The following is a 14,688-nucleotide window of genomic DNA, read 5'->3' as shown; positions in this document are numbered from 1 at the left end:
GGGGTAGGACAGGAGGCCATCAACGACAAAACAGGATCATCAGAGATAAGGAAAGGGTTTACCTGGGACAAGGAGTTAGATTACGAGGGCAGGACAGGGTATTACTAAGGGTAAGGTGTTACCTGGATAGGACAGAGGTCATAAGGAGCAAGGGGTCAATTACAAGGACAGGACAGGGGTCATCAGGAGTGATGTGTTAGGTTATCAGGGCAGGACAGGGGTTATCACAAGCAAGGCCTTAGGTCACAAGGGTAGCCAAGGGGGTTACCAGGGTTATGGAATGGAAAGGAAATGCACAGAGAAAAAGAGGATTTACAGGGTGGTCAGTAGGACGGTATACCACTTCAGGGAACAGTAAATTCTCAGGAAGATTTCGCTTTGATAATGGTTTAGCTCAGAGAGAAAAATGTGCTACAGTTCTTTCCTTAATTAGGAACATTTAATTGTTATAACAAATCATTCAATCACAGAAAGCAAAAAAGTGAAAATGGCTGTTCTTGGTGATCATGTCAAAATGAAACATTTAGCCAGTCTGTTTTGTAAAGATTTTCTGCTTGCCATTTTGTTCCACACTTACTGTTTTCCAGCTTGCTGTCAGCTCTGCATGGGTTCATATATGCAATTTTCAATAATTATTTTTCTAATATCTTGTACTTTTGTGTAAATCACATTGTCATGAATCTCATCTTTGGAAGCTAAAGAGCTTTCTATTTGTTTAATATCTAGTGGCAAATACAATCAATTCTGTTGGTACAAGTGCTTCTTACAATTATGTCGGATAATTAAGTTGAATAGACAAAGCATTAAATGTCATTGGAGCTTACGATGTTATGAGTGTACAAGTGCCCTAAAGTCTGTTATAAATATGTTTCAGTTAGGGATACCCTAAAGTTTGCTATAAATATGTTTCAGTTAGGGATACCCTAAAGTTTGTTATAAATATGTTTCACTTAGGGATACCCTAAAGTTTGTTATAGATATGTTTTAATAAGGTCTCCTGGTTCCCCAACTCGTGATGGTTGGTTTCATGTTTATTGAACTCAAGTAAATTTTCAAATTGTATAAAGACACGAGGTTTAACGAGTGTCTTTTACAATTTGAAAATCAACGAACAATAGTTAGTTAAACATGGTAATTAACCATCACAAGTTTTTGGACATTTTTCTCTCACAACGTTCATATACATGTATCATATCTAGAAAACCATATTTCTCTTGGTAATACGACATTCCTGTTTCTGATCGGGGAAACAATCGCCATGAACTAAGACATCGCAAAGCATTGTTACTTGACGTCACAATTAGAAGATTGACCAATGAAGTAATGTCCAGGGTATTACCTACTAGTAACCAACTCCTGGCAGGTTTATAATATTAGTTTGCTTTGGTCTTAAAGAATTTGTTATAAGCACTGCCTACTTAGGTTTGTCAGAGTTTCTTATAAAGTTGATTTTACTTAGGTCTCCAGAGGTTTGTTATAATAGTGTATACTGAAGTCTTAGAGAGTTTGTTTTATACCTGTTTAACTTGCAAACTTTCAAAATAGAATAAATTGCTTTGTTCCCAGTTTCAGCAAAATTAACTTGGGTTACCTTGACTGTTTGATCACAGATTTTATGAGTTAATTAATAATCTAAGTGTACTTTGAAAATTTGTTTAGACCAGCATAGTGTACAGATGATGATGGTCATTATCATGATGATAATTAAGTAATCTGTGGCATAAGGGTCATCACTTGGTCATCCTGGGAGCAGCTGGTCAGCTATACTGATGAATTTCTGGTATGGTACATCCTAAAGATTCCTGAGATTGTGGTACTCCTTTATCAGGCCATGATTTGTCACTAGCCAGTAGGGAGAGGTGGTGGAAATGAGTCAGGGAGGTACTTAGCTCTTACAGGCCAACTCAGTGTCATTCTTCATCAGCTGGAAATAGACTCTGCAGCCTTAACTGTCTTTCTTCCAGTATCTTACACATCAATTGATACATCAGCTATCGAAAGGAAGGGTATATCAACATGGATAGCACACCTCATTCAAAATGTATTTTCTCCTGTAACTGACTTCAGTAGATAATTTGTGCAGATTTGTTGATTTCAGAATATGCGAATTTGTTGTGTATTAAACATTAGGCAATGCTTCTTAACTTATCTTGAAATTGTAAAAACTACCGACCATTTATCTTTATCAAGTGTGACTTTCTTCCACTGATGAATTTTGAGTGCATGCATATTTTGATACAAGTAATTTATTACAGGGTTACTTCTCCCCTACCAATAGTACAATAAGGGAATATAGCTTTGACTCTTTCTATACGCTACAATTTCCAAATTTTGTATGCAAGTACCCTTTGAGGTGCAAGAGTATAGGGTGCAATATCGTACAAAAATGCACATCGGTTGAAATCACCAATGCCGGCAATGGAAACAATTTTAACGCTCATGCAATTTATCAGAAATATCGTCTGTTACTCTGCACTGATCAACAGGGGTTCGTTACAAATGTCTGAAATACACATATTCTATAGACCTACTGACACATATGTTACAGACCTACTGATATGAGTCACAGCACACATAAAAATTTCAGACATTTGTAACGAACCTGTGCTCAGTCGCAAGATCACTCACTTCAAACGCTATCAGTTTCCCGCGTCTCGCATCCACGGACGGTTCCTCAGTTTCTGACGACATGTCAAATAGCGAGTCTGTTATAGAATCGACAGACTGTTGTCAGGTTCCCATACAATCAACAAATAAATTCACGCCTGGATTCTTCACAAAATGAGCAAAATCGAAACAATTTCAAATCTAACTTTCAGCTCAGAGTTCTATTATAAACTTAAATCACCCTATAGACATATCATATGCAATTGTATTGATACGGAATTGTAGAATAAAATTGAAGTGTTTGTTAAAATTTCAAAGTACTACTTTGTTTGCCGATCAGCCAAGACAATACGCTGTTCAAACTATTGAACGAAATTGTGTGGACTGTCGATAAGGCGTGCATTTTTAATTTTAAATATAAATTATTAGTTAAAAAAGAACGGCCTAGAAATGATAGAATGGAATTGTCCTTCAAAACTAAAATTGAAATAGAAGGCATATATTTTTAGCCCACCATCATCTGTTGGTTGGCTATTCAAATCAACCTGCGTCCGTGGTCTGTCTGTCCTTCGTCCTTTGTTCGTCCTTAAACAATTCTTGTTATCACTATTTCTCTAGAAGTACCAGAGGGATCTTTCTCAAATTTTATATGTAGATTCCCCTTTGTCCTTAGCTGTGCAGGGCAACTTTTGAGACTGATCGGATAAACAACATGGCCGACAGGCAGCCATCTTGGATTTTGATAGTGAAAGTTTGTTATCGCTATTTCTCATGAAGTACCAGAGGGATCATTCTCAGGTTCCCCTTGGTCCCTAGCTGTGCAGGGCAACTTTTGAGACTGATCGGATAAACAACATGGCCGACAGGCAGCCATCTTGGATTTTGACAGTGAAGGATTGTTATGGCTATTACTCAGGAAATACTGGAGAGATCTTTCTTAAATCTTTTATGTAGGTTCCCCTTGGTATGAAGTTATGCATATTTTCTTATGAGACTAATTGAATAAACAAATCTCTGATTTTGACAGTTAAGGTTTGTTAGCGCTATTTCCCAGGAATAACTTGAGTTTTTTTTTCTCAAATTCTTTATGGAGGTTCCCCACTATCCTTTATTGTTCATGTTTACTTTTGAAACTGATCAGTTGAACAAAATGAAACTTAGTATATATTATAATCATGATATGAAGTTGTGTCTCCCTTAAAAGAATTTTGATTCGACAATTTTTCCAAAAGTTATTGCCCTTTGTTTATTTCAGTATTTGATTTTTGTCCGGCAATCTCCTCCTACATTGTTCAACGGATCTCTTTGACACTTGGAATACATTATAATCATGATATGAAGTTGTGTCTCCCTTAAAAGAATTCTGATTCGACAATGTTTGCAAAAGATATTGCCCTTTGTTCATTTCAGTATTTGATTTTTTTTGTCCAGAGATTTTTAAGAGCTAACCACTCTTAGAATGATCTTATTTCAATGTAAGAAAGTATATAACACTATATGGCATTCGACGGGCGTATATTGTTCCGCCCCGTGTTACTCTTGTTAATGGAGTATTCGACTTTAAAATCTGTCCGACAAGTCTCCCCTGTGGATGCGGCATTGTGAAATCACCTCAAGCTCTGTGCAGAATTTGCCCACACCTATAACCTAAACTCTGGGGTACACAAAATTGAACATGTAAAGAAATAGGGCGAGCATGAAAATGGGTGATGGGGTCATATTTACAGATCATGGGAGATTTCAATACAAGGAAACTGTCATAAAATTGAGGCAATCGAGAAATGGGTAAATTTTGCAGGTCTGACCAGCAAGATCTGTGTCAGCAAGCAAGTATGATAATGAGCTTTTACAGATTAACCTGCTTCCACTGTATGTAAAGTTTTCTTGATTCATGATTTCTTCTGATATTGAATAATGAACATTGTTGCTCCTGTAAGATTGATCTGTCATGCTACCGAAGCCGACACTGTTTCATCAAGTACCTGTAGCTCCAACTCCAACTCCAACAACCCAGGTGGAGTATAAAATGGTCTGGGGTGGATGTTGCAGTATCCGTGCTGTAGCATTCAAGTGAGGTGGCACTAAAAAAGATGCCGTTGGAAGCACGGTCCCAGTACAAAACAGAACACAATACATCTCCAGCACACACACAGGCATACAAACATAGGGAGATATAAGCCAGGTTGCATAGGACTATAGTAGTTAGCGCCTGATAAGGCAGCTCCTGCGAATTCCTCAAAATTGTATTAATTAATGGATATGCTAATTGTATTAATTGTATATCTATGTTCTAGTACTGTAAAGTGATTTAGAGTGGCTTATGTTAGCTAGATAGGGCGCTATATCAAATGTTGTATATAGATTATTAATTAGCTGTAGTACACAGAAGTGAACCACTGAACAGCTCCTGTTGTATACATGTAGACTACCAGTAGCTGTAGTATGGGGAAGTGAATCACTGAACAGCTCCTGTTGTATACATATAGACTACCAGTAGCTGTAGTATGGGGAAGTGAACCACTGAACAGCTCCTGTTGTATACATATAGACTACCAGTAGCTGTAGTACCGGGAGGTGAACCACTGAACAGCTCCTGTTGTATACATGTAGACTACCAGTAGCTGTAGTATGGGGAAGTGAACCACTGAACAGATCCTGTTGTATACATGTAGGCTACCTGTAACTGTAGTACGGGGAAGTGAACCACTCAACAGATCCTGTTGTATACATACAGACTACCAGTAACTGTAGTACAGGGAAGTGAACCACTGAACAGCTCCTGTTGTATACATATAGGCTACCTGTAACTGTAGTACAGGGAAGTGAACCACTGAACAGCTCCTGTTGTATACAAGTAGGCTACCTGTAACTGTAGTACATGGAAGTGAACCACTGAACAGCTCCTGTTGTATACATATAGGCTACCTGTAGCTGTAGTATGGGGAAGTGAACCACTGAACAGATCCTGTTGTATACATATAGGCTACCTGTAACTGTAGAACGGGGAAGTGACCCACTGAACAGCTCCTGTTGTATACAAGTAGGCTAGCTGTAACTGTAGTACATGGAAGTGAACCACTGAACAGCTCCTGTTGTATACATGTAGGCTACCTGTAGCTGTAGTACGGGGAAGTGAACAACTGAACAGCTCCTGTTGTATACATATAGGCTACCTGTAACTGTAGAACGGGGAAGTGAACCACTGAACAGCTCCTGTTGTATACAAGTAGGCTACCTGTAACTGTAGTACATGGAAGTGAACCACTGAACAGCTCCTGTTGTATACATGTAGGCTACCTGTAGCTGTAGTGATGGGAAGTGAACCATTGAACAGATCCTGTTGTATACATGTAGGCTACCTGTAACTGTAGTACAGGGATGGGAAGTGAACCATTGAACAGATCCTGTTGTCTACATGTAGGCTACCTCTAACTGTAGCACAGGGAAGTGAACGACTAAACAGATCCTGTTGTATATATATTGACTACCTGTAACTGTAGAACAGGGAAGTGAACCTCGGAACATCTCCTGTTGTATACATATAGACTACCAGTAGCTGTAGGGCCGGGAGGTGAACCACTGAACAGATCTTGTTGTATACATATAGGCTTCCTGTAACTGTAGAACGGGGAAGTGACCCACTGAACAGCTCCTGTTATATACATGTAGGCTACCTGTAACTGTAGTACAGGGAAGTGAACGACTAAACAGATCCTGTTGTATACATATTGACTACCTGTAACTGTAGTACGGGGAAGTGAACCACTGAACAGCTATTGTTGTATACATATAGACTACCAGTAGCTGTAGTACCGGGAGGTGAACCACTGAACAGATCCTGTTGTATACATTTAGGCTACCTGTAACTGTAGTACATGGAAGTGAACCACTGAACAGCTCCTGTTGTATACATATAGACTACCAGTAGCTGTAGTACCGGGAGGTGAACCACTGAACAGCTCCTATTGTATACATGTAGGCTACCTGTAACTGTTGTACACGGAATTGAACCACTGAACAGATCCTGTTGTATACATATACACTACCTGTAGCTGTAGTACGGGGAAGTGAACCACTGAACAGCTATTGTTGTATACATATAGACTACCAGTAGCTGTAGTACCGGGAGGTGAATCACTGAACAGCTCCTGTTGTATACATATAGACTACCTGTAACTGTAATAAGGGGAAGTGAACCACTGAACAGCTCCTGTTGTATACATGTGGGCTACCTGTAACTGTAGTACGGGGAAGTGAACCACTGAACAGATCCTGTTGTATACATGTAGGCTACCTGTAACGGTAGTAAGGGAAAGTTAACCACTGAACAGCTCCTGTTGTATACATGTAGGCTACCTGTAACTGTAGTAAGGGAAAGTGAACCACTGAACAGCTCCTGTTGTATACATGTGGGCTACCTGTAACTGTAGTACGGGGAAGTGAACCACTCAACAGATCCTGTTGTATACATGTAGGCTACCTGTAACTGTAGTAAGGGAAAGTGAACCACTGAACAGCTCCTGTTGTATACATGTAGGCTTCCTGTACCTGTAGTACGGGGAAGTGAACCACTGAACAGATCTTGTTGTATACATATAGACTACCTGTAGCTGTAGTAAGGGAAAGTGAACCACTGAACAGCTCCTGTTGTATACATGTGGGCTACCTGTAACTGTAGTACGGGGAAGTGAACCACTCAACAGATCCTGTTGTATACATGTAGGCTACCTGTAACTGTAGTAAGGGAAAGTGAACCACTGAACAGCTACTGTTGTATACATATAGACTACCAGTAGCTGTAGTACGGGGAAGTGAACCACTGAACAGCTACTGTTGTATACATGTAGGCTACCTGTAGCTGTAGTTGGAGGATGTTATACATGTATAGGCTACCTGTAGTGCAAGACTGAACATTTGTTTCTCTCTAAGTGTCAATGAAGCAACATATGCTTCTCATTAAACTTAAGTTACAAGTGATGACATGAGCAAAAACATGTTCTGGCATTAAACATTTTAACAGTGAAGAATTGCCTACTTTTACGTAGAGTTATGCCAACAAGTCTTTGTACTTAAATAGGATACCCCCATGTAGATAGTATATACATGGTCGTCATATTTCCCCTTCTGTCAGTTTACCTCAGCTGTAATCTTTCCCTTAACCTATGTAATATTAAAGTTAGAAATATGTCCAGTATAGCTTTGAGTGTTTATTGCATCACTCTATAGAAGATAATATGTCTACCTCCTACCACCTTGGACTAATAAAACAAAACCCATCTTTATAAACACTGCCATGTGTCTGTTTATTACCTCATGTTACATGATTTTTCATTGGTCAAACTGCTTTGTACACACTACTCTCATTGGCTAAATTAAACACGGACTTCCTTATGAATTTGTTGATAACTTCCTTTGTATTTTTAAAATGATTTTCAGTGCATTGCAAAATGTACTGACTAATTACATCCTAACTGAATTTTAGAATTGATGATGCTATCTAATATTTTAATATCAGTTTTATGAGGCTTCAGTGATAAGTATAAATATCCTAAAATCCTAAAATCCTAGAAATTCTCTCAGAGTTATTGGCTTTAAACTACGCTCAGATAAATAATGCTTATATATCCATTGTTATTATTTGTGTGTGAGAAAGGGCAGGGGAATTCTGAGATAGTGTGTGGCTGTACTTGAAGAGGCTTTATGTGTACATGGTTTCTAACACATTTAATACCTGTAGGTTATAAAGGACACAGTTGATACCTGTAAGACATCAAGAACACAGGTAATACATGTAGGACATCTAGAACACAGTTAATACATGTAGGAAATTAAGGACACAGTTAGTACCTGTAGGACATTAAGTACACAGTTAAAATCTGTAGGACATTTAGGACACAGTTAATACCTGTAGGACATTAAGGACATAGGTAATACCCATAGGACATTAAGGACACAGTTAATACCTGTAGGACATTAAGGAAACAGTTAATACCTGTAGGACATTAAGGACACAGTTAATACCTGTAGGACATTAAGGACACAGTTAGTACCTGTAGGACATTAAGGAAACAGTTAATACCCCTAGGACATTAAGGCAACAGTTAATACATGTAGGACATTAAGGACACAGTTAGTACCTGTAGGACATTAAGGACACAGTTAATACCTGTAGGACTTTAAGGACATAGGTAATATCCGTAGGACATTAAGGACACAGTAATTACATGTATGACATTAAGGACACAGTTAATACCTGTAGGACATTAAGGACACAGTAAATATGTGTAGGATATTTAGGACACAGTTAATAACGGTAGGACAGTAAGGAACCAGGTAATAACGGAAGGACATTAAGGACACAGTTAATATCCATAGGACATTAAGGACACAGTCAATAACGGTAGGACATTAAGGACACAGGTAATACCTGTAGGATATTAGGGACACAGTTAATATCTGTATGACATTAAGGACACAGTTACAATCTGTAGGATATTAAGGACACAGTTAATACCTGTAGGACATTAAGGACACAGTAAATATGTGTAGGATATTTAGGACACAGTTAATAACGGTAGGACATTAAGGAACCAGTTAATAACGGAAGGACATTAAGGACACAGTTAATACCTGTAGGATATTAGGGACACAGTTAGTACCTGTAGGACATTAAGGACACAGTTAAAATATGTAGGACATTAAGGACACAGTTAATACCTGTAGGACATTCAGGACACAGTTAATATCCGTAGGACATGAAGAACACAGTTAAGATTTGTAGGACATTAAGGACACACAGTAACCAGTAAAGCTAGACTTTATCAAGGTCTGGAGAACAAACACCTTAAAACACTCATTAATGTCAAACCTTCCCATACGTATTGAGGGTAAAGAACTGTATCTTTAGAACCTGGTTAATGACAGACTGTCCTGCAAGACAAACAATGTTTTTTAGGTGCTCGTTAAGGACAGAGCATGCATGTTTTAGCTCTATTACATTACACCAAATTGTGTACAAAAGCTGTAGCTGTATAGACAGTACTGCTAACCATGGATACCAATCAAACGTGTTTGTACATCTGCCTGGTCTTTATGTAGCTACCATTCCCGTGGAGGTAACAAAACTAGGCCAATTCAACATGATCTTCCTCATTTTCGTTGTTCCAGCAAACTTACATAGTTATTTGATATTAATATGCTTGTGTAATATACATTACAAAATATTTTTACAAACAAAAATGGAGATGGCCATATTGGGTGGGCAGATAAGTGAGAGGAAAGAGTGGAAAGATGAGTAAGAAGAATAGGGTGAGCAGATAAGTGAGAGCAATAGGGTGGGCAGATAAGTGAGAGCAATAGGGTGGGTAGATAAGTGAGAGGAAAAGGGAGGGCAGATGGGTGAGTCAGCAATAGGGTGGGTAGATAAGTGAGAGGAAAAGGGTGGGCAGATAAGTGAGAGGAAAAGGTTGGGCAGATGAGTGAGAGGAAAAGGGTGGGCAGATGAGTGAGAGAATAGGTTGGGCAGAGGAATGAGAAGAAAAGGGTGAGCAGATGAGTGAGAGGAAAAGATTGGGCAGATGGGTGAGAGGAAAAGGGTGGGCAGATAAGTGAGAGGAAAAGGGTGGGTAGATGAGTGAGAGGCAAAGGGTGGACAGATGAGTGAAAGGAAAAGGGTGGGCAGATGAGTGAGAGAATAGGTTGGGCAGAGGAATGAGAAGGAAAGGGTGAGCAGATGAGTGAGAGGAAAAGATTGGGCAGATGAGTGAGAGGAAAAGGGTGAGCAGATTAGTGAGAGGAATAGGGTGGGCAGATAAGTGAGAGGAAAAGGGTGGGCAGATAAGTGAGAGGAAAAGGATGGGCAGATGAGTGAGAGGAATAGGGTGGGCAGATAAGTGAGAGGAAAAGGGTGGGCAGATGAGTGAGAGAAAAAGGGTGGGCAGATAAGTGAGAGGAAAAGGGTGGGCAGATGAGTGAGAGGAAAAGGGTGTGCAGATAAGTGAGAGGAAATGGGTGGGCAGATGAGTGATGTGAAAAGGGTGGGCAGGTAAGTGGGAGGAAAGGGTCTGCAGATGAGTGAGAGGAAAAGGGTGGGCAGATGAGTGAGAGGAAAAGGGTGGGTAGATGAGTAAGAAGAAAAGGGTGTGCAGATGAGTGAGAAGAAAAGGGTGGGCAGATGAGTGAGAGGAAAAGGGTGGGCAGATGAGGTAGAGGAAAAGGGTGGGCAGATGAGTGAAAGGAAACTTTATGAAGATGAATGCGAAGTGGAAAAAAATAGGTAGATTAGTGGAGGAGATGAGTTGGCAGATGAAGAGTTGAAAGAATAGATGAGGTATGAGTGTGGATTAGTTGACATATAAATGAGAAGTGAGTGGATGGCTAAAGAGAAAATGAATGAAGAGATTTGGACATGTGGAGGGGGACATGAGTGAGGAGGTGAGTTGACAGATGAATGGGGTCACAGGGTATTGTAGGTCATTGTTACTGACTCCAGGTATGTTAAAGGCTGTCCTGCTAGGTGGTCTAGGTAGTGTGATAAATGTATGTTATAGGCTGTCCTGGTAGGTGATCTAGGTAGTGTGATAAAGGTATGTTATAGGCTGTCCTGGTAAGTGATCTAGGTAGTGTGTTAAAGGTCTGATATAGGCTGTCCTAGTAGGTTGTTTAGGTAGTGTGATAAAGGTCTGATATAGGCTGACCTGGTAGGTGGTCTTGGTAGTTTTATTCAGGTCTCCATAAGCTGTCCTATTAGGTTGTTTATGTAGTATGTAAAATAGTTTTCTATATGCTGCCATGGTAGGTTATGTAGGTTGTGTGATGCCAGTAGCTGATGAAGTGAATTAACACCTCCTTTTGATGAATGTCCCAGAAAATAATATCTTCAAACAACACATTCTTTGTCATAGGAGTATGAAAGATATGATAAAAAATGTAGAGTGAAATTGATTTAAAACACTTAGATTCATTGTAAAAATAGATTTTCAGAACCATAAATAGTCCTAGTCAGGTTTTCAATTTGAAGTTTGTAATTTAAATCAACATTAATCTGGTGAAATAGAGGATACATTTAGAAATAGCTGTTATTATTCTGCAGATGTGATCTTAAGTTTTTCTTTCTTCTTTTTCATTTTATAAAAATTACAAATCTGACTACTGAAGTAAATGTAGTTAAATACGAGGTCTTCCTTTTGATGTTATCTTCTTCAATTGTTGTGAAACAACTTAAAATTGTGATGGATGTTACGAAAGCTCCTAAATTGGATAATCTTTAGTTATATACCTTTATATATAAACCTTCATTTGGATAATCCTTAATTAAATACCTTTATATATAAACCTTAATTTGGATAATCCTTAATTATATACCTTTATATATAAACCTTAATTTGGATAATCTTTAATTATATACCTATATATAAACCTTCATTTGGATAATCTTTAATTATATACCTTTATATATAAACCTTAATTTGGATAAACTTAGCCTTTCACCCCTATGCAACTTTAGTAGACTCTCCCATGCACTGATTTGGATGAGTTCATTATGGTCTACAGTGGTGAAAGGGTTAAATTATATACCTTGAAATCTACACCTTAATTTGGATAATCTTTAATTATATACCTTTATATCTAAACCTTTTTGGATGATTGTGGACAAATGGAAATATGCTGAAATTGTATCGACTTAAAAAAATACCTCATATTGCCAATATTATCAGAATATATCATTAAGTATAATGACTGGAAATATTATTTCTGGTTCATGTTTCGTTACACATACAAATTATATAGATGTGTATTTGAGAAAGTGATTGTTCTGTGTGATTAGTTTATACCCCAACAGTCTGTACTACTGTCTAGATGAGGGTTAATTCAATGGAGGTTTGGCACAGAGCTTGGCACAAGGTCAGAAGCAAATTGTATAGACCTTCACCAAGGTATTCAATGATATTCACTGCTGGCAACCTAACAACCTCCCTGAACATGTCAGGAACATTACTCCCAGGTCTGTAAGTGTCAGGTCATGATCAATATCACAAGGACCCCGAGTCCAGGCGTTTAAAGATCTGATATCATTTTAGTGTATTGTAAAATTTAACAGATTTATGCATTAATCAATTGGTGCACCTACAAAATATGCCCTGGAAAACTAAATACTATAACTTCAATTGGCAGATTTATAATTTAGTACAATATCTAAAGCTTTAAAATAAGATTACCACTAAATTAAGAAGCTTTACAGTAAATTCTGGCTTGTTGCTTGATCAACCGAGTGTGTAGCTTTACAGTAAATACTGGCTTGTTGCTTGATCAACTGAGTGTGTAGCTTTACAGTAAATACTGGCTCGTTGCTTGATCAACTGAGTGTGTAGCTTTACAGTAAATACTGGCTCGTTGCTTGATCAACTGAGTGTGTAGCTTTACAGTAAATACTGGCTCGTTGCTTGATCAACTGAGTGTGTAGCTTTACAGTAAATACTGGCTCGTTGCTTGATCAACTGAGTGTGTAGCTTTACAGTAAATACTGGCTCGTTGCTTGATCAACTGAGTGTGTAGCTTTACAGTAAATACTGGCTCGTTGCTTGATCAACTGAGTGTGTAGCTTTACAGTAAATACTGGCTCGTTGCTTGATCAACTGAGTGTGTAGCTTTACAGTAAATACTGGCTCGTTGCTTGATCAACTGAGTGTGTAGCTTTACAGTAAATACTGGCTCGTTGCTTGATCAACTGAGTGTGTAGCTTTACAGTAAATACTGGCTCGTTGCTTGATCAACTGAGTGTGTAGCTTTACAGTAAATACTGGCTCGTTGCTTGATCAACTGAGTGTGTAGCTTTACAGTAAATACTGGCTCGTTGCTTGATCAACTGAGTGTGTAGCTTTACAGTAAATACGGGCTCGTTGCTTGATCAACTGAGTGTGTAGCTTTACAGTAAATACTGGCTTGTTGCTTGATCAACTGAGTGTGTAGCTTTACAGTAAATACTGGCTCGTTGCTTGATCAACTGAGTGTGTAGCCAAGTGTTTCACTGTCGTTTGTGTTTCATTGTCTCTGCAGACTAAGTATTCATTACACTGAAAATGAAGTCTGATGGAAGTTAATAAGTTCCATAATTAAATGAGTGATATTATGTAAAGTTTATATCATTGTTAAATGTACCTGATTGAGGTACTGTTCTGAGTGTCCAACTGACTAGCTGTTGAAAAGATACTGTATATAGTGACTGGTGTACATAGATTACACCATTTAAATCTATATTGAGTAACTATGTCAACATGATAGATATTTATAACACATCCTGTTACCTGGTGTAGGATGGATAGAAAAGCATCAGAGTAAACTTTATTGTACCAGTGACTTACATTTTAAACCTCTCATGGTTTTAGTGTCAAGAGGTCACTAGATAGATAATGGTCAACCGACACAGATACCTTATTCTGCTGCCATGTTACCAAATATAGTTAATATGGTGACGTAACCCAGGAGGGATTTACATAGTTATATATGGTGACGTAACCCAGGAGGGATTTACATACTTATATATGGTGACGTAACCCAGGAGGACTTTTCATAGTTATCTATGGTGACGTAACCCAGGAGGACTTTACAGTTATATATGGTGACGTAACCCAGGAGGACTTTACATAGTTACACATGGTGACGTAGCCACGGAGGACTTTACATAGTTATTTATGGTGACGTAACCCAGGAGGACTTTACATAGTTATATATGATGATGTAAACACGGAGGACTTTACTTAGTTATATATGGTGACTTTACCCAGGAGGACTTTACATAGTTATATATGGTGACTTTACCCAGGAGGACTTTACATAGTTATCTATGGTGACGTAACCCAGGAGGACTTTACATAGTTATATATGGTGACGTAACCACGGAGGACTTTACATAGTTATATATGCCAGTTCTCCATGGACCTTGATATTTGTATGTAAGATTCTTTTAAGATAGAATGTTACTATATATAACATGATGAATGTTCCGTGGCACATATGCAGCTGTCATGCTAGTAAATTAACAACCAATATCCTACTGCATTAATGGTAGGTAAAGAAAAAGTG

This window comes from Mizuhopecten yessoensis, unplaced genomic scaffold (genome assembly GCF_002113885.1).
Source record: "Mizuhopecten yessoensis strain PY_sf001 unplaced genomic scaffold, ASM211388v2 scaffold5325, whole genome shotgun sequence".
In the NCBI taxonomy this organism is placed as follows: Eukaryota; Metazoa; Mollusca; class Bivalvia; order Pectinida; family Pectinidae; genus Mizuhopecten; species Mizuhopecten yessoensis.
The sequence above is the reverse complement of the archived record's forward strand: the minus strand, read 5'-3'. Positions refer to the sequence as shown.